The 27,051-nt window shown below is 38.4% G+C and overlaps 1 long non-coding RNA gene and 1 pseudogene across 9 annotated transcripts in view; both read left to right on the forward strand.

Annotated features, from left to right (window-relative positions):
* LOC135270792 (uncharacterized) overlaps positions 1-27,051 on the forward strand; it is a 718,673-nt gene that overhangs the window by 361,897 nt on the left and 329,725 nt on the right. The gene's annotated exons all lie outside the window — the stretch shown is intronic.
* Positions 19,849-23,957, forward strand: LOC135270771 (small ribosomal subunit protein uS8-like; annotated as a pseudogene).

A 27,051-nucleotide genomic window follows, 5' to 3' on the forward strand; every position in this document is an offset into this window, starting at 1 on the left:
AGTGTTCAATAAAAGTTGAATGAATATGTTTTGAAAGTCAAAACATGCCACAAAGCCTCCAAAGATGCACACTAAATCCACCATTGTTCTGATTGAAATTTTAGATAGAAATGCATGCATGTTACCGCTTTTTTGATGGAAAATAATGATTTATACACAACTACACACACATAATAAAACTACAAAAGAACATGCATTCACTTCAAAAGAGATTTAGGTTTTAATATAAATAAAATATGTCCATTCACATACTAAATTAGCAACTTAAAAATTATAATATCTAATGCTAGTAAAGGTGCTGTAGAGTGGCTTTGCGCTGTCACCAGAGAAAATCAGAATAAAATTTGGGAGGTGAATTCTGGTATATGTATTAAGAGCCATTAAAAAAAACACACACACACAGTTTTCCTTTGATCTGTTAATTTCCTTTCTGGCAGCTTAATTCATTTTTAAAAATTCAAAATATAGAAAAATAGTCACAAGAACATTGAATAAGAGAATATTTGTTTTGAAAAAGTGGAAATAAGTTAAATTCCCATCACCAAGAACATGATTCACTCGGTTTTGGTGCATTTATTTGGGTGGCCATTTAAACTAATAGCTGTGAAGACTGTCACAGAATATACAGAAAATTTGATGTTAAGAGACAAAGACCGGGATGCATAATTGTGTGATTCCAGTGACTACAACAATGTAAAAATCTAAATGTAACAATAATTACAAGGAATTATGGGTCATTTCCCTCCTCCTTCTATATAATCTCATTATATTATTATTATTTTATTTATTTATTTATTTTTTGAGACGGAGTTTCACTCTTGTTACCCAGGCTGGAGTGCAATGGCGCGATCTCGGCTCACCGCAACCTCCGCCTCCTGGGTTCAGGCAATTCTCCTGCCTCAGCCTCCTGAGTAGCTGGGATTACAGGCACGCGCCACCGTGCCCAGCTAATTTTTTGTATTTTTAGCAGAGACGGGGTTTCACCATGTTGACCAGGATGGTCTCGATCTCTTGACCTCGTGATCCACCCGCCTCAGCCTCCCAAAGTGCTGGGATTACAGGCGTGAGCCACCGCGCCCGGCCCTATTATTTTTATAAATAACATTTTTAGGAGATAAAAGTAAATGATATGTAGAATACAATATAAAATGATAGAATTATAGAAACAATTCTGGTGCTGGCTTCCAGTCTAATTTTCTACCTGAGATTGACCCCTGGTAGTAATTGCTATTACATTACAGAATCCAGGAATCATGGTGCTCCATCATCTAGTGTGTGCCATCTCTTTAATCAATATTTATGAACTTACTTTGCAAGGGTTTTATGAGTCATTGTACCTTACAGAAGTTTTTTTTAAAAAAGTAATTTTGTGAACATTATTGATACTCATGCATAAGCCTTTTGCATAGGGCAATAGCTATTTATATTGAGAACAATTTCTCATGATGGTGGTGAAGCTCTATTTTAGGATGGATTTACATATTTTATTTAAAGAACTGCAGCCTGGAGATGAATTTCATCTGAGTTCCAGACACATGCCCCCCAAAAAAATCACTGGAGCAAGACTCAGGATAAGCTCCAGTGACTTCAGCTCCTCCTGAAAGCTGGAAGACCTCCAGAATCTCTAGCTCTGATGACCTTCACATGGTCCAATCATGTTTCCAAATATATTTCTACCGGCACAATTTGCTTTCATTTAAAACGTGATGTGCCTAAAATGGCCCCAGCTGACTCTTCTGACTTTTATGTTTCTGACCTCAGTACCCACTTTCTGAGTCACTCAAACTCCAAAAGTCAGAAAACTCATGGTAATCTCTCCTTCTCCCACACAGATAACCAGTCAGCAAGGCCTGGCTTTCTTGATAATGATTCTTGGGTCAAAACCTTTTTCTTTGTTTTCGCTGCCTTTGCACTTATTCAGGTTTGCCGTTACCTCAGAAGTGTCCTAATTGGTCTCTCTGTCCCTATCTCTTCCTCGCTGTCTAATCCCGTTGTTATGTAAGTATGTCTAGGGTGCCAATTTGGTCATGCAACTCCCTTGGACACGAAGAAACTTTACATACATTTCTCATGACCGACTGGATGAAACCAGCTGCAGTATTCAAAGCCCTTTATAATTTAGTGCCAACCTGATTTTCTTGCCTCATTCTTTCAAGGCTACCACATTGCACAATGCCAAGGGCACTATTCACATTATAAAATGCATCTTCAGAATAGGACTCTAGTAGGCTGCAACCATACAACACATTGTGGATCGTGTTCCTGGAGTCATGCCACATGGGGCTCGTAACCCTATTCTCTGGGCCATCTTTGCCTAGCAAATCCTGCCCACTTATTAATACCCAGCACAAACTCCTCCTCTAGGAAACTTTTCCTGATTTCTCCAACCCTTTTCCTCTTTCCTAGTATAACTTTAATTACACTTGTCGTGTTCATGTATTGAGATATGTCAGAATCAGCTGGAAGTGTTATTTATTTACTTATACATTCAGAATAAAATAATTTGTGTGAAACTCAGTAACATGCAATAGTGATCTACGGTGATAGAATTAAGAATACTTCTTGCTTTAGGTAGGGCGTTGACTGGAAACAGGCAAAAGGAAACCTTTTTTCCCCAGCATTATTGAGATACACTTGACAAAGTTGTATATATTTAATATATGCAACATATTTTGATAAATGTATATATGGTGAAATAATTACCACAATGAAGTTAATTAACATATCTATTAACACAAGTAGTTACAATTTTTTTGTGTGGTGGTGAGAACACCAAGTCCTTAGCAAATTCCAAGTGTACAATGCAGTATTAACTATATTCACTGTGCTGTACATTAGATTTCCAGAATTAATTTTTTCTGCATAACTGAAACTTTGTACCCTTTGATAAACATCTCCTCATTGTCCCTACCCCCAGCCACCGACAACCATTATTCTTTCTACTCTACTTTGATGAGTTCGACCTTTTAAAATCCCACATATATGAGCAGCAGTATCTGTGTCTGGCTTATTTCAAATAATAGGATTTCCTTCTTTTTCAAGGCTGAATAACACTTCATTGTGTCTTGGCTATTCCAAATAATCCTGCAATGAACATGGACATGTAGATATCTCTTTGACTATCTGGTTTTATTTTCTTCAGATACATACCCAGAAGTAGAATTGCTAGATCATATGGTAGTTTTATTTTTAATTTTTTGAGGAACTTTTATACCATTTTTCATAATGGTTGTACCAAATTTACATTCCTATTGGTAGTATACAAAAGTTTCCTTCTGTCCATATCCTTTACAACACTTAATCTATTTTTTTTATAATGGCCATTCTAACAGATATGAGGTAATATCTCATTGTGGTTTTAATTTCCATTTCCCTAATTATTAGTCACGTTGAGCATCGTTACATATACTTGTTGGCCACTTGTGTGTCTTTTTTAGAAATTTCTAGGTCCTTTACCCGTTTTAAAAATTGGGTTATTTGGGCCGGGCGCGGTGGCTCACGCCTGTAATCCCAGCACTTTGGGAGGCCGAGGCGGGTGGATCACGAGGTCAAGAGATCAAGACCATCCTGGTCAACATGGTGAAACCCCATCTCTACTAAAAATACAAAAAATTAGCTGGGCATAGTGGCGCGTGCCTGTAATCCCAGCTACTCAGGAGGCTGAGGCAGGAGAATTGCCTGAACCCAGGAGGCAGAGGTTGCGGTGAGCCGAGATCGTGCCATTGCACTCCAGCCTGGGTAACAAGAGCGAAACTCCGTTTAAAAAAAAAAAAAATAAAAATAAATAAATAAATAAATAAATAAATAAATAAATGGGTTATTTGTTATTTTGGTATTGAGTTTTTGAGTATCTATATATTTTGGATATTAGACCTTTATCAAATACATAGTTTGCAAATATTTCCCCAATTTCATAGGTTGCCTTTTCCTTCTGCTGATTGTTTTCTGTGTAGATGTGTTTTAGTTTGATGCTGTACTCCACATGTCTGTTTCTACATTTGTTGCCTGTGCCTTTGGTGTCACATCCAAAAGATTATTTCCAGACCGATGTCGAAAAGCTTTTTTCATATATTTTCTTCTACTAGTTTCATAGTTTCGGGTCTTGTATTTAAATCTTTAGTCTATTTTGAGTTTATTTTTGTATATGGTGTGAGATAAAGGTCCCGTTTCATTGTGGATATCTAGTTTTCCCAACACCATTTATTGAAGACTATGCTTTCTGAATTGCATGCCCTGTCAAATATCAGTTGGCTAGATATGCATGGATTTATTTCTGGACTTCCTGTTCTGTTTATTGGTCTATATGTCTGTTTTTATTCCAAGAACCATATGTCTGTTTTAGGCACAGTACCAGTTTTAATTACTGTAGCTGTGTGACATATTTTGAAATCAGAGGTGTGACGCCTCCAGCTTTGGTATTACTGAAGACTGCTTTGGCTGTTCAGGATCTTTTGTGGTTCCATATGAATTTTAAGAGTGCTTTTTATATTTTTGTGAAATATACCTTTGGGATTTTGATAGAGATTGCATTGAATCTCTAGATGGCTTTGGATAGTATAAACATTTTTAACGATAGTAATTCTCACGATCAATTAACATGGGGTAAATTTTCATTTATTTATGTCTCTTCAATTCTTTTTATAAATGTTTTATAGTTTTCAGTGTGCATTACATGTACTTCCTGTCTTTGATGAAGTTTGTTCCTATTTTATTCTTTTTATTGCTCTTATAAATAAAATTGCTTTTCTGATTTTTTTCAGATAGTTCTCTGTGTATAAAACAACAGATTTTTTCATGCTGCTTTTGTATACTATAATTTTATTGACTTTGTCTTTGTTTATTAGTTCTTGAAGTTTTTTGTTGAGTCTTTAAGGTTTCCTATTCCGTATATGATCATGTCATCTGCAAACAGTTCATTTTACTTTATCCTTTCTGATTTGGATGTCTGTTTTTAATTTTTCTTGTTTAATTCCTCTGGCCGGGACTTTTAGTACTATGTTGAACAGTAGTGAGAGTGGGCATCCTTGCATTGTATGGGGTCTTAGAGGGAAAATTTCTCATTTTTCCATATTAATTATAATGTTGGCTACAGACTTTTCACATATGGGCTTTATTGGGTTGAGGTACATTTTTATACCTTTTTTGTTTTGTTTTATTTTATTTTAAATTCCAGGGCACATGTGCAGGATGTGCAGGTTTCTTATATAGGTAAACGTGTGCCATGGTGGTTTACTGCACCCACCAAGCTGTCACCTAGGTATTTAGCTCAGCACGCATTAGTTATTTTTCCTGATCCTCTCCCTTCTGGCAACCCCTGTGACAGGCCCCAATGCGTTGTTGTTCCCTTCCCTGTGTCTTATTTGTTCACATTGTTCAGCTTCCACTTATAAGTGAAAACATGCAGTGTTTGGTTTTCTGTTCCTGTGTTAGTTTGCTGAGGATAATGGCTTCCAGCTCCATCCACGTCCCTGCAAGTGACATGATCTCATTTTTATGTACCACATTTTCTTTATCCAGTCTATTATTGATGGACATTTGGGTTGATTCCATGTCTTTGCTATTATGAATAGTGCTGCAATGAACATGCAATGCATGTATCTTTAAAAGAGAATGATTTATGTTCCTTTTGGTATATACCCAGTAATGGCATTGCTGGGTCAAATTATATTTCTAGTTCTACGTCTTTGAGGAATCACCCCACTGTCATCCACAGTGGTTGAACTAATTTACATCCCCACCCACAGTATAAAAGTGTTCCTATTTATCCACAGCCTCACCAGCATCTGTTGTTTCTTGACTTTTTAACGACAGCCATTCTGACTGGTGTGAGATGGTATCCCATTGTGGTTTTGATTTGCATTTCTCTAATGATCAGTGATGTTGAACTTTTCTTCATATATTTGTTGGCTGCATAAATGCCTTCCTTTGAGAAGTGTTTGTTCTTGTCCTTTAACCACTTTTTAATGGGGTTGTTTTTTCTTGTAAGTTTGTTTAAGTTCCTTGAAGATTCTGGATATCAAACCTTTGTCAGATGAATAGATTGCAAAAAGTTTCTCCCATTCTGTAGGTTGTCTGTTCACTCTGACCATAGCTTCTTTTGCTTTGCAGAAGCCCTTTGGTTTAATTAGTTCCTGTTTGTCAATTTTTGCTTATGTTGCAATTGCTTTTGATGTTTTCATTATGAAATCTTTGCTCATGCCTATGTCCTGAATGATATTGCCTGGATTTTCTTCTAGAGTTTTTATAGTTTTGGGTTTAATCCATCTTGAGTTAATTTTTGTTTAAGGTATAAGGAAGTGGTCCAGTTGTATTTTATTTTTTATACTTTTTATTTATTTATTTATTTTGAGAGAGTTTCGCTCTTGTTTCCCAGGCTGGAGTGCAATGGTGCTATCTTGGCTCACCACAACCTCCGCCTCCCGGGTTCAAGTGATTCTCCTGCCTCAGCCTCCTGAGTAGCTGGGATTACAGGCATGCCACCATGCCTGGCTAATTTTATATTTTTAGTAGAGACGGGGTTTTTCCATGTGGTCAGGCTGGTCTCAAACTCCCAACCTCAGGTGATCTGCCCATCTTGGCCTCCCAAAGTTCTGAGATTACTGGTCCAGCTTTAATCTTCTGCATGTGGCTAGCCGGTTCTCCCAGCACCATTTATGAAATAGGGAATCTTTTCTCCATTGCTTGTTTTTGTCAGGTTTGTTGAAGATCAGTTGGTTGTAGATGTGCTGTCTTATTTCTCAGTTCTCTATTCTGTTCCATTGGTTATGTGTCTGTTTTTGTAAAGTTATTCCTATTTTGTTGAGAGTTTTTATTATGAATGAATATCAGGCTTTGTCAAATGCTTTTTCTGCATCTATTGAGACAGTCATGTAGGGTTTTCTCTTTCTTTTTGTTAATATACTGTATCACATTAATTGATTTTGTATATATTTACCATCCTTGCATCCCAGAGATAAATCCCACTTAAATGTTTTAATGTGTTGTTGAATTTGGTTTGCTGTAGTTTATTGAGGATTTTTGCTTCTATGTTTCAAGGATATTTACCTGTAGTTTTCTTTTTTGTGTGTCTAGCTTTAGGACCAGGTTGATGCTACCTTCATAAATGAGTTTAGAAGTGTTCCTTCTTTAATGTTTTCTAAGAGTTTAAGAAGTATTGGGGATTTATCCCTTTTCAAATACTTAGAATGTACCATAAAGACATCTTGTCTTGGAGTTTTCTTTGTTAAGAGTTTGATTACTGATTCAGTCTCATTTGTGATTGGTCTGTTCAAGCCTTCTATTTCTTCTTGATTTAATTCTGGTAGGTTAAGTATTTCTAGGAATTTATCATTCTTTCTGTATTATCCATCTCGTTGTCATATAATTATTCATAATAGATTTTTATGTTCCTTTTTGTTTCTGAGGCATTCATTGTCACATCTCCTCTTTTATTCCTGATTTTATTTATTTGAGTCTTCTCTCCTTTATTCTAGGTTAGTGTATTATTCCATTTGCGATGCTATGGAGAAATACCTGAGGCTGAGTAATTTATGAAGAAACGAGGTTTATTTGACTCATAGTTCTGCAGGCTGCCCAAAAAGCATGGGATCTCCATTTGCTTCTGGTGAGGGGTTCAAGCTGCTTCCACTCATGGTGGAAGGTGAAGAGGAGCCTGCGTGGGCTGATGACATGACAAGAGAGGAAGTGAGAGAGTCGGGGAAGGTGTCAGGCTCTCTTTAACAACTAGCTCTCAGGGTAACAATCTCTGGAACTAATAGAATGAGAGCTCATTACTTCAAGGATGTCACCTAGCAATTCATAAAGCTGAGGGATCTGCCCCATAAACCAAACATCTCCCATGAGGCCCTATCTCCAACACTGGGGATTAAATTTCAAATATCCAAACCATAGCAGTTAGTCTAACTAAGGTTTGTTTATTTTTTTAAAACCAAACACTTTTTCTATTGTTTTCCTATTCTTTAATTTACTTCTGCTTGTTTTCCTGCTAACCTTGGGCTTTGTTTGTTCTTTTATTTTTTAGTTCCTTGAGGTACGAACTTAGATTGCTTATTTGGGTCTTTCCATTTTTTTAATGTAGCTATTTATTGCTACAGATTTTCTTCTTCATATTGCTTTGTTGCATCCTATAAGTTTTGGTATGTTGAGTGTTCGTTTTCATTTGTCTTGAAATAGTTTTAAAGTTGTCTTTTGATTTCCTCTTCAATCCAATTGTTGTATAGGAGTGTGTTTTTTAGCTTCCATGTATTTGTAAAATTTCCAGTTTTCTAACTATTACTGATTTCTAGTTTTATTCCATTTTGGTAGGAAAAAGTACATAAAATGATTTTTATCTTCTTGAATTTCCTAAGACTTCTTTTGTGACCTAACGTGATCTATTCTGAGGGGTGTTTCGTGTATGCTTGAGAATAATGTGTATTTTTCTGCTCTTGAGTAGAAAGTTACATACATGTCTGTGAGGTCCACTTTGTTTATTGTTTAGTTCTGCTGTTTCCTTATTGGTTTTCTGTCAGAATTATCTATTATAGAAAGTGGGGTACTGAAGTTTCCTACTGTTGTGTTGCTGCCTGTTTCTCATTTTATTTCTGTTTATGTTTGCTTTGATGTTGGGTGCATGTACTTTTAAATTGTTATATTTTCCTGTTGAATGGACCCTTTATCGTTATATAATGATCTTCTTTATCTCTTGTGACAGTTTTTGATGTGAAGTCTGTTTCATCTGATATAAGTATAGCCACCTTTTCTTTTTGCTGTCGTTGGTACGAAATATCTTCTATCCCTTCACTTTCAGCCTATGTGTGTCCTTTAAGCTAAAGTGAGATTCTTACAGGCAACATATTGTTGGATCTTGTTTTTTTAAAATACATTGAGCCACTCTATCTTTTTATTGGAGAATTTAATCCATTCACATTTAACATAACTGTTGATAGATAAGAACTTACTCTTGTCATTTTGCTCACTGCCAGAAAACAGGGAGCAAAGCCTGTAGTTTCTTTGTTCCTTTCTTCCTCTATTGCTGTCTTTCTTTGTGATTTGATGATTCTTTTTGTACTTGTATATTTTGATTCTTTTATCTTTTTTGAATCTACTGAAGATTTTTCCCTTGTTCTACCTATGAGGCTTACACTTAAAATTTCCTAACAGTTAATTTTAAGCTGATAAACACTTTAATCACACGTTAAAAACTACACTTTTACTTCTTTCCCTCGTCACATTTTGTTATTTGTGTCACAATTTACATCTTTTTATACTGTATATTCATTGGTAAGTTATTGTATCTATAGTTTTTAAAATACTTTTGTCTTTTAGCTTCTATACTAGAGTTTAAAATGATTTACACACTGTCATTACAGTATTAGAGTATTCTGAATTTTACTATATACTTATCCTTACCAATTGAGTTTTACATTTTTATGTATTTTTATGTTACTAATTAGCATCCTTTTGCTTGAATTTAAAAAACTAGCATTAGCATTTTTTGTAAGGCATTTTGAGTTGTGATAAAATTCCTTAGCTTCTGTTTGCCTAAGAAAGTGTTCGTTTCTCCTTAATTCCCTAAGAATACCTTTGCTGGGTATAGTATTTTTGGTTAATAGAGCCTGAGGGTGGTTTCTTCACTTTGAATATATTGTCCTACTCTTTCATGGCCTGCAAAGTTTTCCTGACAAGTTTACTGGTAGCCTTATGGAGGTTCCCCTGAATGTGATGCCTTTTTCTTGCTGCTTTCAAAATTCTTTATTTATTTGACTTTTGATTTTTAATTATAATGTGTCTTGATATTATCTTCTTTGGATTGATCCAAGTTTTGAAAATTTTCCGGTCATTGTTTATTTAAATAATATTTATTTTCCTTTCTCTCGCTCTTCTTATTCTGAAACTCCATGTGTATATTGGTTTGGTTGATGGTGTCCCATAAGTCCTATAAATATTCTTCACTCTCCCTTGTTCTTTTTCTCTTCCCTGAGTGATAATTTCACATGATCTATCTTTGCAGTCATAGATTCTTTCTTGTTGAGCTTCTAGTTTAGATTTCCAGATTTCATTGAGTTATCTATCTGTGTCTCTTGCAGCTTGCTGAGAGTTTCCTTAAAGCAATATTTTGAATTCTTTTTCAGGCATTTCATAGATCTCCATTTCTTTGGGGTCATTACTGGAGCTTTATTAGGTTTTTTTTGGTGATGTCGTATTTGTCTGAGTCTTTATGATCTGTGTGGTTTTGCATTAGTATCTGTGCACTTGAAGGAGCAAACATCTCCTGACTTTGCAACTGTTTTTGGTAGGTATATATCTTCTCCTGCTAGGTTCACAACTGATAGGACTACTTCTTGGATTGCAGTCAAGCTTGACTGAAGCTGGATCATGTGGCTCTTCAGTAGGGTCCATAGTTGCCAGACCTGTTACAAGGGTACAAGCAGCCATGGTTTCTGTCTGATCCCCAGGGGAATAGTACTGCCTTCTGGACAGGTTGAGCAGGACTAAAGCCAGGACATGGGGCTGCTTCTGATTCTTCAGGCAAGTCTGCAAATGGCAGGGTTTTTAGCAGGAGCATGGGTAGGTGTGGCTGCCAGCAGCCCTAAATGGGCTCCTGTTGGGTGCCTAGGCAAGCAGACCTACCTCTGCACCATGACAAAATGAGTCTGGAACCAGCCCACAGGACTGCTTTAGAGTCCACAGTTGGGCATGAGATTGGTGGGCCTGTTACCGGAGTGCTGACAGGCATGGCTCTCATTGTGTCCCTGGGCAAGCAGAACTGTCTCCAGACTGTGGTAAAGCGTGGCTGGGCAATGTCACAGGGCTGCTTTAGGATCTACAGTTTGGTCCAATTTGGGAAGCATGCTACTGGGGTCATAGCTGGGTATGTTTCCTGCTAGGTCTTTGAGTAGGCAAGGTTGCCCCTGAACAACAGCAGAGCAAGGCTGGGATTGAACCGAGTCACAAGGCTGCTTTGGGGTCCAATATAGGACTTAGGGCAGGAGACTTGCTGTGCCTCTGGGTCAGGACTGACTGACTGCAGTAGAGTGGGGCTGGAGTTGAATCACAGGGCTGCTTCAGGATCCACAGTCAGGACAGAGGTTTCAGGCCTATTACTGAGGGTATGGAAAGGTGCCTCTCTCTGGTTCCATGGGTGGGCAGGACTGACTTTGTGGCTGCAGTAGAGGGGGGCTGGAGCTGAGTCATGAGGCCACTTCAGGATCTACAGTTAAGTCCAAGTCTGGTGGACCTGTAACTGGGGGCATAGACAAGTGTGGCTCCTTCTGGGTCCATTGGCAGATGGGGCTGATTTCAGGAGAGACTGCAGCCAAATGAGGCTAAATCTAAGTCCATAGGAGGATGGAGTGGTTTTCAGTCAGCAGCTGGAATCACATTTGGCAAGCCTTCCACCAGGGTGCAGGCCTGCCTTCTCAAAGTGGCTCTCCTCAGTCTTGGGCTTCATCAGGGCTTTACATCCTCTTACCTGGGTCCCAAGGCTCCCACAATGGCACTTTTTTCCATGGATGACTGCCAGATTATTGTTTGTGTGGGAGGATGTGAGCTGGGGACCTTCCATTGCATCATCTTGCTGACATCACATACACACTGAGAAGCCTTGAACAAATTCTCTTTACCTTTTTGAGCCTTGGTTTCCTTTGCAATTAAATGATCAAATGGCATAGTGCATGAGAAAATGCCTTGTAGAGTAGGCAGGCTACAAGAATGCAAGGTAGCAACCTCAGCATAAGCACTTGGGTGACAGCGGTTTCATTCATTTCTTATTCTTCTCAGGTCCTTGCATTGCCATGTGGATAAGTAGTGCTCAATCTACTATCATACAACCTGCCAAAATGGGTAAACCTTCGTATATTAATCCAGTGAGTTATGGAACATTGTGTTATGTGCTTTTAGAATTTGAAAAGATTTTAAAGATTGTTTCCATCAATACCACACCTCACCTTCAACTAAAGTTGTACCAGAGTAGGAACTGTTTTTACTCACAATACTTCTAACATCAAATATGTGTGTAGATGGGGCGTTCTATGCCAACAATCAGTTTTCCAGTTTTCTGGACACCAAATGGGTGTCCTGAAAGCCAATTAAATTCTGACATTAACTACTCAGGATTAGTGTCAGACTCCACAGGTTTAAGCATTTAGTCCCACAAGACTGTTCTCACATCAGACACCAGCCTTGAGCCCCAGGTTACTGCCTGTATTTCTGACTAACTGACTATAAATTGGGAGTTCCCATGACTCCACTCCTCAGATTCAATGATTTGCTAGGATGGCTCACAGAACAGGAAATTGCTTTACTTACTATTACTAGTTTATATGAAGGATATTGTAAGGAATAAAAATGAACAGCCAGATAGATGAAGAGGTACATAGGGTGATGCCTGGAAGTGTCCCAAGAACAGGAACTTCCGTTTCCCTGGAGTTAGGATGAATCACCCTCCTGGCATACGAGTGCATTTACCCACCCAGAAGCTCTCTGAACCCCATGATTTAGGGGTTTTAATGGAGGTTTCATTATGTAGTCATCATTGATTGAATCATTGCTCATTAGATATTAACTCAATCTCCAGTTCCTTTTCTCTTCATGGAGGTGGGGGAAAGGAGGGCTGAAAGTTCTAATCTTTTAATTATGCTTTGGTTTTTCTGGTGGCTGGCCCCCATCCTAAAGTTACCTAGGCCTCCCAAACACCAGTCATCTCATTCAGAGATTCCAGTGGTCTTAGGACCTGTACATCGGGAACCTGGACAAAGACCAAATATGTATTTTTTTTTATTATGCCACATGGGTTCACAAAGAGATGCAGCTGCTGAAGTCACATCTGTATGGGAGTTTTCAGTCTTGCTCATTCTTCATATTGAGATCCCATAAATGAAAGACAAGTGCAAATTTAAATATTACTAGTTTTTAAATTAACCAAAAACTTAGTAACCTAGTTAAGGAAATTGATGAAAAGTTTACCTAAAGACAGTGGAAGAGCTAGAAATAATGAATGCTGGGATTTAGCACCATTGCTATTTTCTTTGTTCTGCAAAGAACAGCGAGCACTCTTGAGCTTGGATTCTGTTGGGAAGAAGAGGGTATTAGTAATGACTGATGTAGGGAAAGCAAGTGGGATCAGACACCTGGAAGAATTGGAGGAGAGAAAGGGAAGAGGCAGGGCCAGGCATTCATGCCGGAAGAGTTTGTTGTACTTCTTTAATGCCACTCCTACTGTCATGACATACCTACTTTATCTCTACTCTCTACTCATCTCTGTAGGTTACTCATAGCTACCACCACTGCAACACCCCTTAGACACTGAAAGTTCTTTGAGGTGAAGGATTCTGTCACGTACATCTTTGGATCATTCAAACCACCCAATAATTCGCTATTGAGACTTGATAATGATGGAGGAATGCATGGATGATGGATGGATGGATGGATAGATGGATAGATGGATGGAAGAATTGATGATGGATAGATAATAAAAAGAGAATAAATACTGACCAAAACCCAGAGATAGCAAGGAAAAGTGTAACAACTTACTGCCCTGTCAGCAGGGTCCAAGCATATTTTGGAGTGACTTTTCAGAGGTATCTTGGGTTTATTTTATTTTAATATCCTCTAGTCCAGAGATTACCAACTTAATTGCCCATGGACTAAATTCAACCTAAACATCTGTTTCATTTGCTCTTGTTATGTCTGTCTACTGTTAAATAAACAGAGAAATAAACTTATGTCATATTGAATGCATTGCCAACATATAAAAATTGAGAGATGCATCATTTTAAAAGAATCGATGTTTTTCTGGAAACTCAGCAATAGTGGCCTCATTATTCTACTCCCTGTAAATAGGGCAGGCACTGTCCTATGTGCCACAGGAATGATTGCTGACATAAGTAATAGTCACCATTTATTACTGATGTACAAAATTTTAAAAATTCTGACCCATGCTTCTTGATTAAATTACCTTCTTGGCCCCATTAGGCTTCAGGGTTTACAACACTGGCTTTAACCAGTAACACAGCCCCTGCTCCACACTAAAGGAAAGACAAAGATTGAAGGAGAGAAATTTTAAGGAAGTAATGGTAACAATGACACTTACTGGGCTTTCACCATTCGTTGTGAACTGTGCTATTTTACATATACTCACAGTATACTCTATGAATCAGCTATATTCTTATCACAGTTTCATAGCTGATGGCTAACTTGCCCAATGCTAAGTTTGTTAAGTATTCATAATCCAGATATTTCTGCCTCCAAGCCTATCATTGGAACCACAACACTGCCTTTGTACGCGTTCTTAACATATAAATGATGAAATCAGCACTATAATATGCTTTCTCCATCTCTTAGAAAAAGCAAATAAATATTAACTACACTCAAGAAATTCTAAATTAGTCAGTCAGTTTTGAAGTGCTCCAAATCTTGCCTTTTTTTGTCCTGTGGTGGTGGGGTGGCATTAATAATATGCCTCGGTAAATTCCCTCAGCATTTGGGAGCTTGAAACATCCAACATACAGGTGGGAGGATGTGTATAGCAAAGAAATAACATAAAATTTCTTTCTTTTCTTTTCAATTGAACTTATTGTGACATGTAGGAAATTCATTCTGAAAGATGGTAGGTTTCTTAAATGGTAGCTAATTCTGATGCATCTGCAAACACTTGACTCGTTGGGTACCCGAGCTCCTTCTGCAATCGTGTGTGCAAAAGGGGACATTAGCACTGAATTAGAGGAATTAGAGGCATCCAAGGCTGACTGTTTCAGACATTCTGGCCCTCTTGCAGCATGGAAGGTTTCTTTCTCTGCATTCCTTTTTCAGTGAATAGCTCCTGTGTTTTAATCAAATACATCTCCCTGGTTTAATTTTTTTCTAGTAACATTTCATTTTTTTTCTTCTCAGCTGTGCCTTCTATGTTTTATTTTTTGAGAAATCCTCATCTAAACCAAATTTCTACACCTACCCTCTATCATTGTTACGCATTATCCATTATAATAACAGACCTTTCTGACTGTTCCACACTATGCTGAAGGCACCCAAGGCCTTTGTCTAATTGTCTGTATCAATTAGACATGGAGGAAACCATAACTTGTGTGTTGCAGCTTCAATGGTGTAGAAAGTTGCTTCATTCAAGAGATAACTCAGGTGACCGTAGGTTTGCAGCTTTGTTCTATATGTGAATGCCTTTAAGAACACAGTTATGATAAAAGAACATTTATTCCGTCTATTTATTGCACGTTTTATTATCATAAATCTTCTAGACGGCCGTATCCTAAGCAGCAGCTTGGCCAACGTGCGGGGCAAATGATCAGTAAAGTGTGTTTGGAGAAAGACTTTAAATTGTTTTTCTTCTAATGGGAAGAATATCTTCTGTGGTTAACATAAATATTTGGATCCAATCAGAAATTGTATTTTGGCTGGGTGCGGTGGCTCAAGCCTGTAATCCCAGCATTTTGGGAGGCCGAGGCAGGCGGAACACGAGGTCAAGAGATCGAGACCATCCTGGCCAACATGGTGAAACCCCGTCTCTACAAAAAAATACAAAAATTAGCTGGGCGTGGTGGCGTGCGCCTGTAGTCCCAGCTACTTGGGAGGCTGAGGCAGGAGAATTGCTTGAACCCGGAAGGCGGAGGTTGCAGTGAGCCAAGATTGTGCCACTGCACTCCGGCCTGGCACCTGGCGACAGAATGAGACTGTCTCAAAAAAAAAAAAAAGAAAAGAAATTGTATTTTTAAGAACATCTTGGGAATACATTCCATGGTAGGATTTCAGAATGCATGCTCACGTCTTCCTAAGCGTCCAGTTCATTGGTTTAGGTTGTTTTCATTTGACAGTTATCACAAGAAGCTCCTTTGTGAGCCTTGCTTGAGGCAAAGCTCTAGTAATGTGACTCGAGGGATGCTGAAATCCTCCCCCCAAAAATATAGATCCACATATCTTCCCCTAGGCTGGAATTCCCACTGTTAGTCACTGCGCAGGAGACAGAGATGTCTGTCCCTGGGAGAGCAGGCTCATTTACAGCTATTAAATATGCCTCTGTGAAATCAATACATTCAAGTCTTCTCTGAACTTGCCATACATTTTCTCACTTCTGTACCTGGTCAGGGACACGTGGAATGCTCTTACATCTCTTTGACATTTGTCCAATTGCTTCTCAAAATCAGAGATCTGGCTCAAATGGTTTATTTCTCATAAAAATCATCACTTATGACCCCAGCCAAAAACATTGCCTATCCATTGTAACGTCAATGGAGCACATTTATACTTCACTAATTCAACATTAAATGGAAAGCAGAAAGTTAGAAAATGTTGAAAATAGAGAAATAAACACTGATGTCTGCCCTTCGGTCCTCACACCCTCCAAAACAGCTCCCAATCATTCGTAGATTTGAGGAAAAATGTTAATAAAATATTTTAAAACCCTGAAATTTAGAAAGCTGCTTCAGGAAAAAAAGACTTGGAAATAGATAAATGGCCATGTAACTTGGCAGAGACTGTGATAGAGTTAGAGACATTTGTCAGAGGCCAGCAGACGCATCGGCTGTTTGTGCTGGAGGGTCAGAGGTGAACTGGCTTGTGTACTGCTCACACGATCGCCTGCATCTTAGGTATGTACCTTGTCTCAAAAACCACAGCATGTAGCCCTAGGAAGGAAGGATTCCCTCGCTTTATCAGCCCTCCACACGGTGATGCATGTGTGAACTACTTCTTCTTCCCAAAGCTAAGGTCTGAGGAAAAGGTATTGTTTTTTATGGATATAGCAGATAAAATAGACATGTCTATGTGTTTCGTCCTTGCCTTCTTTTACCTTCCTAGATTTACAATCTTAGTTATCTTAATTAGTCATCACAACTCTTTCCATTTTTCATAAAGTGTTCCAAGAAATGATCTAAAACTCTTGGGAAATACCTTACCAAAAAAGATCCTGCTTCAGAATAACCAAGACTAGCTAAATAGGGCTCTGTGGGGAGTTGGGGGTGGCGAGCTGTAAATCCTGAGAACTTTGGATTTATAGGTCTACAAGAGATTTGCATAAAGAGCCAGGCTAGAGCTGGAGTAACTTCATAGCCTGAGGTGGGGCACACACCCTCCACTCTTTCTTCTCCTGCTTCTGCTTCTTGGTATGCCCTCTCTGGAGTCTTTGTGGAAGGCAGATCACCTGGAAACTAATATAGCCAATGAGAAACTCCTGGGTTTAAATTCTGGCTTTGCCACTTGTGAGCTGTCTAACCTTGAGCATGTTACTTTTCCTCTCCAAGTGTTTTCGTCAGTAAAATGAGACTCATAGCACGTTATCCGTACAAGCCTTTTTTTTTTTGAGACAGAGTCTCACTACGTCGCCCAGGCTGGAGTGCAGTGGCATAATCTCGGCTCACTGCAACCTCCATCTCCTGGGTTCAAGTGATTCTCTTGCCTCAGCCTCCCAAGTAGCTGGGATTACAGGAATGCACTACCAAGCCTGGCAATTTATTTATTTATTTTTTTGTATTTTTAGTGGAGATGGCCAGGCTGGTCTCAAACTCCTGACCTCAAGTGATCTACCCGCCTGGGCCTACTAAAGTGCTGGGATTGCAGGCATGAGCCACCACGCCTGGCCCAAGGCTTGTTATGAGGACTTGAGATAAAGGATGTAAAGGACCTGTAATATACAGTAAGAATCATTTTATAATTATTGTTACAAACACAAGTTTCCATAAGGGCAATGTTATGGCAGTAAGGACTGTAATCCCCCTAGTATCCAGAGTTCAAAATGAGCCTGGAGAGAAGAGGGTCGGAGAGGTAAGTAGGGCAGTGAAGGGATTCTTGCACATCAGCTGGGACCTTGTTAGAAATGCAGAACCTCAGGTCTTACCCCAGGCCTACGGAATCAGAGTCTGCACTTAACATCACACCCAGGCGATGCGCGTGCACATGAGAATGGAAGAAGCATCCTTGTTAGATATTCCTCTTCCTCTGCTCTTCTAACTCCTTCCTTTCTTCCCCTCAGACAAGAGGACTTTGTCAGGCAAATATGACCACAAACCTCTTCTCCTGAAACAGCTCAAAAGTAATCACAAAAAGAGTAATGACGAACAATATGTGCCGCATACTGTTGTACACACTTGGCATGTGTGAATTTATTTAATCCCCCAACAACAAGATGAAATGAATACTATCATCCCCTTTCTACCATTGAAGATACCAAGATGCAGCGAGGATAAAGTCACTTACCAGGGATTATACAGTCCGGAGGTACAGCTTCTGGACCAGAAACTGGGCATTTTGGATCCGGAGTCCTTGCTCTTGACTGCCACAGACTCCGGCTTTCCCTTTTACCCCTCCAAATCAAGGGGGAACCAAAGCATGTGCTTCAAGCAGCGATGCATCTGCCTCTAGAAACAGAAGTTCACAAGGCTTAATCTCCCCCCACATCCCCTGCCAGAGTTCAGAGCTGAATTTCTCCTCCCTAAATTAGACAGTTGCTTCCTCAGCAGACTTGCAGCCTGTGGTCTCGCTCCCACTTCAAGCTGTTCAAACACTGTAGCCAGAATTATCTTTTTAAAGGGCAGCTCTGGTCGCCTGTTCCCATGTCAAAATTTCAGTAGCTTTCTTATTTGAATAAAAATTACCTGCTTCCACTGCTTGAGGCAGGTCTTGTCTCAAGCCTGCCTTTCCAATACTAACTCCAAACATCTTTTTCCCCACCCCGCAGTACATGCACACTCGTGGAGACACAGCCTCGTGCTCACTTCTCAGCTGCCACATCTGTCTCTTTCTAGAATGCCATTTCCCATATTCTGTCTGCCTGAGCCACATTCAGGCCCCACACAGACGCTCTATTCTCAAGAGACTTTTCTGCATGTACAAAGTCAAGATTCATCTTTCTCTCCCCTCTTTTCCTGTTGAACTCTGACTCATTCATAGGACTTACCACACCCTGCGTTATATTAATATTGGACATGTGCCCGGTACTAGGCTACTTAAATGTTCTTTGAATAAAAATATTGACTGTAGATAATGAACACTAATCTACTTTCAAGTTCAACTTCCTGAAGCACATTTATTCAGCTTTCTCTGTGGAGTATCTGGGCATTTAATGACAGTATGTTGCAGGGTGATAGAAGCGCCTCTTCATTCTCCAGCAGACTCCTCCGAGAAGCCTGGCTTAGTCAATGATTTTTAACAGACATGAGAAACAGTCTTACATCTATAGCAATGGATAGCTTTCTGGCTATAATACTTTGTTCATCTATTTTCCCTTTACACCTAAGTTCATTTTACATATAGATGTTTTTAAAAACACATTTTAGGCTGGGCATGGTGACTCACACCTGTAATCCCAGCACTTTGGGAGGCCAAGGCAGGCGGATCACCTGAGGTCGGGAGTTAGAGACCAGCCTAACCAATATGGTGAAACACTGTCTCTACTAAAACTACAAAAATTAGCTAGGTGTGGTGGCATGCACCTGTAATCTCAGCTATTTGGGAGGCTGAGGCAAGAGAATCACTTGAACCTGAGATCACACTACTGCACTCCAGCCTGCGTGACAGTGTGAGACTCTGTCTCAAAAGAAAAACAAACAAAAAAAATCCACATTTAAAAAGCAGGCTGATCCCTCACGCCTATAATCCCAGCACTTTGGGAGGCCGAGGTGGGCGGATCACGAGGTCAAGAGATCGAGACCATCCTGGCCAATATAGTGAAACCCCGTCTCTACTAAAATATGAAAATTAGCTGGGCATGGTGGCGAGCATCTGTAGTCTCAGCTACTCGGGAAGCTGAGGCAGGAGAATTGCTTGAACCCGGGAGGCGGAGGTTGCAGTGAGCCAAGATCGCGCCACTGTACTCCAGCCTGGCCCCTGGTGATAGAGCAAGACTCTGTCTCAAAAAAAAAAAAAAAAAAAAGTAGATTGACCCTTGAGTATTGTCCAAAATAGCTCATTTTCTAAAAAACTGTATACTCTTTATGTAAGTTTACTTTTAGAAATCCCAAGAAATTATCATTAATACATTCAAGGATTAAGCTACAAGGATGTTCATTATAAGGTGACCTATGTTAGTAAAAATGGAAAAATAACCAAGATATTCAACATGGTGGTGACTAACTACATCATGATTACGTCCCAGCCCATGACGTGCTTTGCGCTAGTCAAAACTACATTGAAAATGTTGGTGGAATCAAGTTCATGGTATATTTTTAATTGAACAAAAATTGTATGAAAGAATAGAAAAAACATAAATAGACCCACACAAACATGTCCAACTGATTTTTTTTACAAAGGCACCAAAATAATTTAATGAAAGAATAGTCTTTTCAACATATAGTGCTGCAGCGATTGGGCATCCATAGGCAAAGAATGAAGTAAATAAAATTACTTAACTAATAATAAATAAATAGTTAAAATTATTGTGCAAAATTATTTTACACAATAACTACTTCATAAAGGAGCATAGATTTAAATGTAAGACATAAAGCTAGAAAACGTGTAGAAGAAAGTCTTTGGGGACTAGTGACAGAGTCAAGAGTCCTTATATATGAGTGAAGAGTTCTTATATATGAAATTTTGTGGATAAGAGAAGAAAAATTGACATTTTAGGCTGTGTGAAAATTAAAACTTTATGTTCTACAAAAGTCTCTGAGAGGAGAATAAAAGGACAACCTACAAACTAGGAAAAAGTGCCACCCACATATCTTACAAAGGACTTGAATCTAGAATAGATAAAGAATTCTCAAAACTCCACAAGAAATAAAAAATTATAAAAACAAAAATCTAATTGGAAAATGGGCAAAAGACATGAAAAGATTTTTTTTAAAGAGGAGATGGGTATGGCAAATAAATACACAAAAAGATGTTCAACTTTATTAGCCATTAGGAAATACAAGTTAAAGCCATAATGAGATGTTACTGTCCACCTATCAGTATAGCTAAAACAAAAACCGATGATAGTAGCAAATGTTGGCGAGGACACGGAGACAGTGAATCACTCACACATTGCTGTTGGAAACAAAAAATGGTACAGTCACTCTGGAAAACAGTTTGGCAGTTTCTTATAATAGAAACATTTTGATATGCACTTACCATACAATCTAGCAATTGCATTCCTAGGCATTTATCCCAGAGAAATAACTTATGTCATGGAGCAAGACCCTGTTTCAAAAAACAGACAAATAAACTTGTGTCCACCCAAAAACCTGTACGTGGTTTTTCATAACAGCTTTGTTTGTAATAGTCAAAAACTGGAATCAATCCAAATATCCTTTGGCAATGAATGGTTAAACAAACTGTCATCTATCTGTACCAGGAAGTACTTCTCAGCAATATAAAGGAATGAACTACGGATACACACAGCAACTTAGATGGATCTCAGGGAAATTATAGTGAGTGAAAAAAGCCAATCTCAAAAGGTTACATGTGCATGATTCTACTTATGTAACATTCACACAATAACAACCTTGTAGAGGTGGAAAGCAGATTAACGATTGCCAGGAGTTAAAGATGGGACAGAAGAAGGAAGGGAAATGGGTGTGACTATAAAGAGGTGACACCAAGGACTTTGTGGGTGATATAATAGCTGGGTATTTTAATTGTCGTAGTGGTTACATAAGTCTATATATAGTATATAATTGCATCTCTCTAATGACCAATGATAATGAGCTTTTTTTCATATGTTTGTTGGCTGCATAAATGTCTTCTTTTGAGAAGTGTCTGTTCATATCCTTTGCCCACTTTTTGATGGGGTATTGCCGCACTATTCACAATAGCAAAGACTTGGAAGCAACCCAAATACTCATTAATGATAGACTGGATAAAGAAAATATGGCACATATACACCATGGAATACTATGCAGCCATGAAAAAGAATGAGTTCATTCTTTCCACCATTTTTCCACACTGCATCAATGGTGCACATGAATGTCTTGGCTGATGCTCTCAAGAGCATCAACAATGCCAAAAAGAGAAGCAGACGTCAGGTGCTTATTATGCCGTGCTCCAAAGTCATCATCCGGTTTCTCACTGTGATGGTGAAGCATGGTTACATTGATGAATTTGAAATCATCGATGATCACAGAGCTGGGAAAATTGTTGTGAACCTCACAGGCAAGCTAAACAAGTGTGGAGTGATCAGCCCCAGATTTGATGTGCAACTCAAAGATCTGAAAAATGGCAGAATAATCTGCTTCTGTCCTGCCAGTTTGGTTTCATTGTACTGACAACCTCAGCTGGCATCATGGACCATGAAGAAGCAAAATGAAAACACACTGGAGAGAAAATCCTGGGATTCTTTTTCTAGTGATGTAATACATGTATTTACAAATAAAATGCCTCATGGAAAAAAAAAATGAGTTCATGTCCCATGCAGGGACATGGATGAAGCTGGAAACCATCATTCTCAGCAAACTAACACAGGAACAGAAAACCAAACACCACATGTTCTCACTTATAAGTGGGAGTTGTCAATGAGAACACATGGACACAGAGAGGAGAACATCACACACCGGGGCCTGTCGGGGGTTGGGGGGCTAGGAGAGGGTTAGCATTAGGAGAAATACCTAGTGTGGATGACGGGTTAATGAGTGCAGCAAACCACCATGGCACGTGTATACCTAAGTAACAAACTTGTGTGTTCTGCACATGTATCCCAGAACAAAGTATATATTTTTTTAAAATCTCATGAAACTACACACAGAGACAAACACATACACAGAGGTGAACGCTGTGAATTCTGAACAAAGCCTGTAACGTAGGTAAAGGTACCGTGCAGATGTCAGTTTTCTGCTCTTGATACTGTACATTTACATAAAATGTAGCCAGATGGGCAGTGGCTCATGCCTGTAATCACAGCACCTTGAGAGGTTGAGGCAGCTGGATCATTTAAGGTCAGGAGTTCAAGACCAGCCTGGCCAACATGGCAAAACCCTGTCTCTACTGAAAATACAAAAATTAGCCAGATGTGATGGTACATGCCTGTAATCCCAACTATTCAGGAAGCGGAGGCATGAGAATCGCTTAAACCTGGGAGCTGGAGGTTGCAATAACCTGAGATCAGGGCCATGCACCCAGCATGGGTGACAGAGCGAGACTTTGTCTCAGAATAAAAATAGAATAAAATAAAACGTTGACAATTGGGGAAGCAGGGTGAAGAATATTTTGGACTCTGTACTATTTTTGCAATTTATTTTTTATTATTTTTAATCCACTCACCTGCACACAGATATATTTGCATTTCCTTGTGGTTTATGATTATTTCAAAGTTTTAGAAGTCTATTAAACAATATGTATACTACAACTATGTATAAATAATTTTAATTTGATGTCTATAACTTGTTTATGTAGCAATATTTGTTACACAGTAGGCGCTTTATTAAAGAAGCTCTCCTTTTTCCCCTTAACCTGATGGATATTATGAATCTTGTACCTCACCATGCTTCCTCCTTAGCTTGTGGCCTGAAACCGCACCTCTGTTGACTCTGGTGTACTAGGTTATGTATTTCTGTGTGTGAAGCTCACCCTTGGCCTTATTACGGTTCAATCTTTATTTTTCTTGTGCCTTACCTTTCTTAATCCTTAAATGTACCATTAATACATTTAAGGATTAAGCTACAAGGATGTTCATTGTAAGGTGACTTGTGTTGGCAAAAATTCAAAAATAACCGAAATATTCAAAATGGTAGTGATTAGCTACCATAGGTGTTGTACCTCTCACTTACATATATGCTTGGAAGCCATCTTACGTATCTTGTGGAAGGTGTTGGGGTGGAGGGTACTGAGCAAGTGTTGATGGGTTCCCTCATTCTCTACCATGACTGGGCACCAAAGAGGACCCTTCCCTGTTTCTGTAGCAGACAGATCTTTCAGAGTTTAAGAGAGCCCACTCTGCTTCAAGCAGAATTCATTGAAAGGAGATCTGATAAAGAAATGGCAGGCAGAATCACTTAATACATTCAGCACTTGATTCCTCCAGTGACTATTAGCTGCTCTGTGTAAAGCCCACAGCAAATTCTTAGTCTTCAACCAGCTTTCACCTATCATCCAGCTGGTTTTTGCTTAGGAAATTAAAGTTGATGTTTGTAAGTAACTAAGCAAAATACAATTAGGAAGGAACTCTGTGTTTCAGAGGAGGTATGTGATACATTCCAAAAATAAGGAGTTATCCCAGATTGTAACCTGAATTTTAAAAAATCAACTTTAGCAATTAGTTATAATATATTGTTACAGTTATTGATCAGACATGTTTTTCTTCCATTGAAAAGTACTGTTGTTGAAAAAAAGACATGAAACTTATATTTCCTAAACATTAATAGTGGAAAAAAACATATGCAAATAAGTATGAAGATATTTTCTCTGGCTCTTGAATGGGATCAAGATATGTGTTTTCTGGTATATATGCTTAAAACCCTTCCACCTGGTCAAAATGCTTTCAAAAGAGAAAGAATAGCTGATGCCTCTTGTTCAGACTGGAAAGTATATTGTGATTACACTGAAAAGCATGGACCCTCTTGAAGTTTGGTTTTTTACTTCTTTTATTTGAGTATAAAGCAAGAAGGAGGTTTCTCTAAGATGTCCTAATAGAAGCTTTTGAATGATCTGCAGAGGTAGCATTGAGGTGAATGGAGTCCATCAAGATTTGCCAGAAGTATGAAATAATTATCGAAAGGATTCCATTAGAGACGAAAGCTACCTAGACTAATAGAGACAGAAAAGGCTGACCCTTTTCAGGCTCTTAACTCTCTCTAATGGATGGCCTTACGTTGAAATCAAGACTCAACTGGATCATTGATTCTTAAAGAAAAAATATTGAGCATAGTGGCATATACGCAAAAGCTGGAAAAGTGGTCAGATAGATTTATCTTTCAGTTATAGCTTGTAATGAAAAGTATATTTTTTACCTCTTTTCCGAACTCACAGGAATGGAGGCTAAACAATGTGATATATTCTCATAATGTAAAAATTAGTTTTAATAAAGAAACAAAAGTCTTACTTTAACAAATACAGCATGTTTCCACTCAACAAAAAGGAAGCTACAGATTTTTTTGGATAGGTGTCATTATGTGTATTACCAATTAGGTAACACGGAGTGTTCTTTGGCTGGTCATTGACCCATAGGTCAAATCCTGCACTTGACTCTGAAGGGATCATGGAAGTGCTGCTCCTGCATGAGCATTGGAGCTGTATGTTGCAGTGCATGCTTCAGTAGCCCACGTGCAAAGCACATACTCACATACGGACGAGGCTGAGCCATGCAAGGCACGCACACCTAGCTAGGGCAAACAGGATCAAATCCCTGAAATTATCTAAAATGTCCTGCATTTGTTGAAAACAGTGACTGATGCCTTTGCCTTGGCTGTTCCAAAGCACTTCATTGCTGCTGGGTAGAAGTGTTCTGAGTATCGATTTGGTAATTAAGTAGTTTGTTATGGAGGAAAAATTGCTAATAATAAATAAAGATACTGCCATTGTCTGAGTGTAGGGTCAGCGGAAGTCATGGATGTCAAAGAGAGAAGCAAAATTGCAGATGAGGCATTTTGGTTGTCATTTACGTTAACATTAGGTTGTTCCTGATGAGCAAGAAGTGGCTAGTAAGATGAAGGTTGATGCAAAGAACTTATTTTTAGATTTCAAACACAGCACTAGGATTGATTTTTTAAAATTCTTTATCATTTAAATGGGCATATCAGTACACTCAATATACTCGTTAAAAACTAGGTCATTAATAAATAAGATTAGCATTCACATAGATACTCTGAGAGAACAGAATATCTATTTGGAAAACCTAGAGTATAATTAAGGGAAAAGAAAGCCTAGAATACAACTAATGAATCATCTTTCTTGAGAATTATGTATCATGAGTGTAATTTTGCACTGAGGGTAGTAAATAATCCTATAATAATGACTCAGCAGATACTGGAAATACAATTCTATCATTATTTTCTAATTTATCTAATTTAAAACTACTAAGTATGTTAATTTGTTATTAAAGGTATTTTAATCAATAGATAAATATTGGTTAAATATATATACATACAACACTTATGTATATAAGCCAGGTGAAGTCAAATATAGGTAGACTTTTACTAACAAAATAAAATGTTTTATGAAATATAAAATAATCTCTTTTAAATATAGTATGACCTAAATGCTACTGTTAGTCCTTCACCTTCAGAATAACTTTTTTGCCTCATTATGTTTTTGTGTTATATTTGTATGGGTACAGTTTTAAAACACACCTTTATATACATTTTTTTCAATTCTTTCTAAAAAATTTTATGAATTAAATGAGACGAATATCATTACCTCCATTTTACAGAGGAGAATACTGAGGCTTACAAGGTTCAAGTAAGTGATTTACCAAAGTCACACAACAACTAAGTGGTGGAGTCTGGGATGGAATCTGTCTTCTGATCCCTTTAAATAGTGTGGGGTGTGGGTGTGTGTTTAGGTGTTGATGGCGCAGATAGTGAGGGTTATTGCTCTTCACAGTTGAAGATACACTGATGGCCTTTGTGAGAGAGTGATTTGATTAGTAACAGAGAGATGGAGGGAGGCAGGAAAGGAGGAAGAAAGGGAGAAATGAAGAGATGAAATGAAGGAAAAAATAATAAATTCATGGGCCCACTTCTTTCAGTGCATGGGAAAACTGATGACTGGTGAATGTTGAGACTCATTTGTATGTTTCTCAGACCACATGACACCTTTGTTCAAAAAAGAAACACTATATCACAGTTAAGAATGTCATCCAACCCAGTATCAGCTAATGGAGACTAAGCTATTTGCAAGGGAACATCAGCACAGGCATCGCACTGGAGAACATGACATTAGTTGAAACCAAACTAGGATGAACACCAGCACTTTGTAGTTAGGAGATTTAGAATAAAGCTGTTGAAATAATAAACACATTGGTATTAGAAAATGAGGTTTATTATTAAATTGTTTAGTTCAGAAATCTCCTACTTTTATATATACTATGTTATATCTAGAAATGTCTGCATGAAACTTTAAGTATGGAAAATGCAGTTTTTCCTGATTCTATATAATTTTTATAATAGTCACAGAATTAATGTGTTCCAAGAGACTCTAGTAATTTTTAATTACCTCTCCAGC

The sequence above is a fragment of the Aotus nancymaae genome, unplaced genomic scaffold (assembly GCF_030222135.1).
Source record: "Aotus nancymaae isolate 86718 unplaced genomic scaffold, 86718_ANA_hifiasm-v0.15.2.pri h1tg000067l, whole genome shotgun sequence".
NCBI classification, from domain to species: Eukaryota; Metazoa; Chordata; class Mammalia; order Primates; family Aotidae; genus Aotus; species Aotus nancymaae.